Genomic DNA, 4,928 nt, shown 5'->3' with positions numbered 1-4,928 from the left:
CATAGAAATGGCTAACAGACACATGAGAACATGTTCATCATCATTAGCCATCACGGAAATTCCAATCAAAACCACATTTTACCAGTTAGAATGACAATTATAAGGCCAGAAACCCTAAGTACCAGAGAGGATGTGGAGGAAGGGGAACCCTCTTACACTGTTGGTGGGAATGCCAGTTGGTGTAGTCACCTTGGAAAACAGTGTGGAGAGTCCTCCAAATATTAAAAATAGAGCTACCCTCTGACCCTGCAATTGCACTACTGGTTAATTACAACAAAGCTACAGATATATTGAAATGAAGGGTCATATGAACCTCAGTGTTCATAGAAGCTATGGCCACAAAAGCCAAACTGTGGAAAGAGTCAAGGTGCCCATCAACAGACGAATGGATAAAGAAGATGTGGTCCATATATACAATGGAATAATACTCAGCCATCAGAAAGGAGGAATACCCCACTTTTGCATCAACATGGAAGGGATTGCCGGAAATTATAATGATTATAAGGTGTCAAGCAGAGAAAGTCAATTATCACACGGTTTCACTTACTTGGGAAAATAAAGAATAACAGAGACCACATTAGGGGAAGGAAGGGAAAAGTGAAGCTGGGGGAATTGGAGGGAGAGATGAACCACAACAGAATGTAAACTCGAAGAAACAGAGGGTTTTAGAGGGGAAGAGGTTAGGGAGATTGGTGAGGCTGGTGGTGGTTATTAAGGAGGGCATGTACTGAATGAAACACTGGTTGTTATACTTAAACCATGAGTCTATGAACTCATAGTTCATAGTTAGTAGTTATGAACATAGTTCATAATTTGGGTGACTAACATTACATACTCAAAAATAAAAAAAAAAAAAAGGATTACATACTGGGTCACCAATCAGGTCTCAAACAATACCACATTTCTGAGATTTTCCCCTGCATTTTTTCAGACAATAGTGCTTTGAAAGTGGAACTGAATCAGAAGAGGAGTTTTGGAAGGAATTCAACCATTTGGAGGTCAAAGAGCATCCTGCCAAGAAATGGTTGGGACAACCAGGAAATTAAAGAACTTAAACAATTCAATGCAACTAATGAAAATGAAAACACATTGGTTCAGAATCTATGTGATACTGAAAAGTTGGTCTTTAGAGGGAATTGCTTAGCCATCCAAGACTGTCTCAAAAAATTAGAAAAATCCAAATGCACATGCTAACCTTACACCTGGAAAAAAGAACAGCACATAGAGCTGAAACCAAGCAGGAGAGAAGAAGGAATAAAGATGAGAGCAGAAATCAATGAAACAGAAACTAGTAGAATAGCAGAACCCACCAACAAACTAGAAGCTGTTTCTCCGAACAAATTAATGAGATCAATAAACCTCTGGCTAGATTTAGCCGAAAGTAAAGATAAAAGACTTAAGTTAACAAAACCAGGAAAGAAAGGGGAGAGATCATGACCAATGCAAAAGAAACAGGGACATGTTAGAATATATTATCAACAACTATATGCCAAAAAATTCGGCCATCTGGAAGAAATAGATGCATTCCTGGAAACTTGTAATGTACCAAGTCTGAAACAGGAAGAAATAAACAATCTGAAGAGACTAATAACTAGCAAGGAAATTGAATCAGGAATCAAAAACCTCCCCCGGAAAAACAAGAGTCCAGGACCAGATCCCTTCCCAGTGGAATTCTACCAAAGATTTTAAGAATAAGTCCTACCTATTCTATAGAAGCTTCTTCCAAAAAATGGAAATAAATGGAAAGCTTCCACACTCATTTTCTGAGGCAGAGCATTACATTGATGCATAAGCAGACAAAGACCCTGTGAAAAAGAATTATAGATCAATAACCCTAGTGAGCCCTAATACAAAAATATTCAACAAGATAAAAGCCGGTAGGATTCCAAGGTACATTAAAAGGGTTATTCACCACCACCAGGTGAGTTTCATTTCTGGGATGTAAGGGAGGTACAATATTCACAAATCAAGTGATGTGATTAGTCATATAAACAAAAGAAAGACAAGGACCATAACATCCTCTCATTTGATGCATAAAAAGCATTTGGCAAAATACAACACTCCTCTCATTATTATTAATAATAATAATATTAATATTATTATTATTAATTATTAAAACTCCTCAAAATAGAGGGATAGAGGTACCATATCTCATATTATAAAAACCATCTATGAAGAGCCCACATCAAATTTCATTCTCAATGGGGAAAAACTGACAGCTCTTCCCTTAAGGTCAGGAACATGACAGGGAAGCCCACTCGTACCACTTTATTGAACACAGCATTAGAAGTCCTAGCCTCAGCATTTGGACAATAACATGTAAAAGGCATTCAAGTTGTCATAGAAGTAGTTAAATCATCTCTCTTTGCATATGACAACACAAAAGACTCCACCCCTAAACTGTTTGAACTCATACATGAATTCAGCAATGTGCAGGATTCCAAAATCAAAGCACAAGATTCTCTTGCTTTTCTATCCTCTAATAATGGGAATGGAGAAAGAGAAATTCAGGTGTCAATCCCCTTAACCATAGCACCCAAACCCATAAGATACCTAGGAATAAACTTAATCAAAGAGGTAAATGATCTCCACAATATAAACTACAAAACATTGAGGAAGACGCAAAAAGATGGAAAGTCATTCAATGCTCCTGGATTGGAAGAATTAACATTGTAAAAATGCATATGCTGTCCAGAGCAATCTACACATTCAATGCAATCCCTATCAAAATACCCTCAAAATTATTCACAGCCCTAAAACAAACAATCCTAAAATCTGCATGTAGCCATAAAGGATCCCAAATAGCCAGGGCATTGTTGCATAAGAAAACCAAAGCTGGGGACATCACAATGCCTGACTTCAAGCCAGTTAATAAAGCTGTGATCATCAGGACGGCCTGGTTCTGGCATAAAAACACACCCATCGCTCAATGCAACAAATTAGAGACCCCATAAGTGGACCCTCACGTCTATGGAGAACTATTCTTTGACAAAGCAGGAAAGAATATGCAATGGAAAAAAGGACAGTGTCTTCAATAAGTGGTGCTGGGAAAATTGGAATCACATACGGAAGGATGACACTGGACCTTCTCTTACACCATCTGCAATGATGCATTCAAAATGGATTAAATCCTTCAGTGTGAGACAGGAATCCTTCAAAATCCTAGAGACCCAGGCAGCAACCTCTTCAACCTCAGCCACAGCAACTTCTTGCAACACGTGTCTCTAAAGGCAAGGGAAACAAAAGCAAAAATGAACTACTCTTTCTCAAGATAAAAATCATCTGCACAGCATTGGGACCAATCAATAGAACTTCTGTTTGGGAGAAGATGTTTGCAAATGATATATCCAATAAGGGATTAATGTCCAAGATATAGAAACAGCTTATATACAAGAGGCATAATATTCAAAAAGTCTGAATAAATATATCTGTTTGCCCAATGAATTAACCTTTAACTCCACTATGAAAACAGCTCCACAAAGTATCAGAACTCATTTCTAAACTTTGTCCTAGGGACATGCTGAGCAATTGGTATTTTCACGTTATTCATGTCTCTGTGGACATTCTCAAGTGAGTACACACATAAAACAACAGGTATTCTCCTTAATCCACAAAGATGTCTTGAATTCATGATGGCTGTTAGGTTTTTATGGAGTTATCTAAAAAGGTCAGGGATGAGAGAAAAGTATATGCACTGGCAGAAAAATATTCAAAGAAGCCTATTCAGAAAAATGAGTTCATAGGATGGTAGGAGCACCAATGTCAGCTCTCCAAACCAATACGTTTGTTAATATGCAAGATTATAAATGGTATATGTCTTGTGGTATTTTTAGTTTTATTTATTGTTTAAGGTTGATATATTTATCCAAATCCTTAAGATGATTTTAACTAGTATTAATAAAAAACTGTTCTAATGAAGTATTAGAATTAACCATTGGTACATTCCAGTATTTAATTAACTACGGAAATCCGAAGGAAACTCTTATTTGTCAAAGTCAATTTAAGGGTATATTTTATATATTTCAACTTTCATATAGATACATAATCAAATGTTAAAAAGTAAGTCAATTACTTACATACCTGTGTGCTTTAAAAAAAAAAAAAACACACGAAGCTCTCTAAATTTAAAACAAATCATGATAGAATTCTTGAAAGAATTCGTGTTGTACCTTCTTATCTCTTATGAAATGGTAGTAAATGTGCTGAAAGTGGTTTTTGGATCAACGGTGATATCTACAAGCATCAATGTACTTATTTTCTTAATTTATGGTAAATCAAACTAAGGTCTACACTAAATGATACTATATTCATGTAAATCTGATCACTTTAAAATACCAATAATTCTCTCTGATAAAATAGGTAGTAAATAAAATAAATCAAATGAAACTGCAAATATGAGAATTTGTCTGAACCCAGAGATAATTAGAAAAACAATTCATTTCAAAACAGACAGATTATCCCTGACTGGTACAGCTAATAGGAGGCAAGTGACAATTTCCTATAAGTTAAATTAACTCCTGAGATCATGATCTTTTTAAAAATTGGGTTTGGTGATACGCATTTTCCCCCTCTTTCCTTCTTAATTAAGACCCATACTGTTGTAAATCTCCCTCACAAAATACATCATAATAACTTTTCTTAAAAATAAAATAAAATAAAAAAGACTAAGCCTCCTCTGGTGCATTATTCTTGGAGCGGTCACGCACCCCTTGCTTTCCCCACAGGTCTCATCACCAGCAGGTAAAGGCACCCCCATCCAGAGGCCTCCCAGCCTGGCTCCAAAGAGGAGCTGGAGGCCAAGGGCAGCGCCCTGGCGGGGACCAGAGGAGCCCGCAGCTGCCTGGAGCTGGGCGTCGAACCGCTCCACCCACTGGGGCCCAGAAGGAAGAGCCGCTGCTGCCCTCCTGGAGGCCTGGCGCCCCGCAGAG

This window comes from Meles meles, unplaced genomic scaffold (genome assembly GCF_922984935.1).
Source record: "Meles meles unplaced genomic scaffold, mMelMel3.1 paternal haplotype, whole genome shotgun sequence".
Lineage (NCBI taxonomy): Eukaryota > Metazoa > Chordata > Mammalia > Carnivora > Mustelidae > Meles > Meles meles.
The sequence above is the reverse complement of the archived record's forward strand: the minus strand, read 5'-3'. Positions refer to the sequence as shown.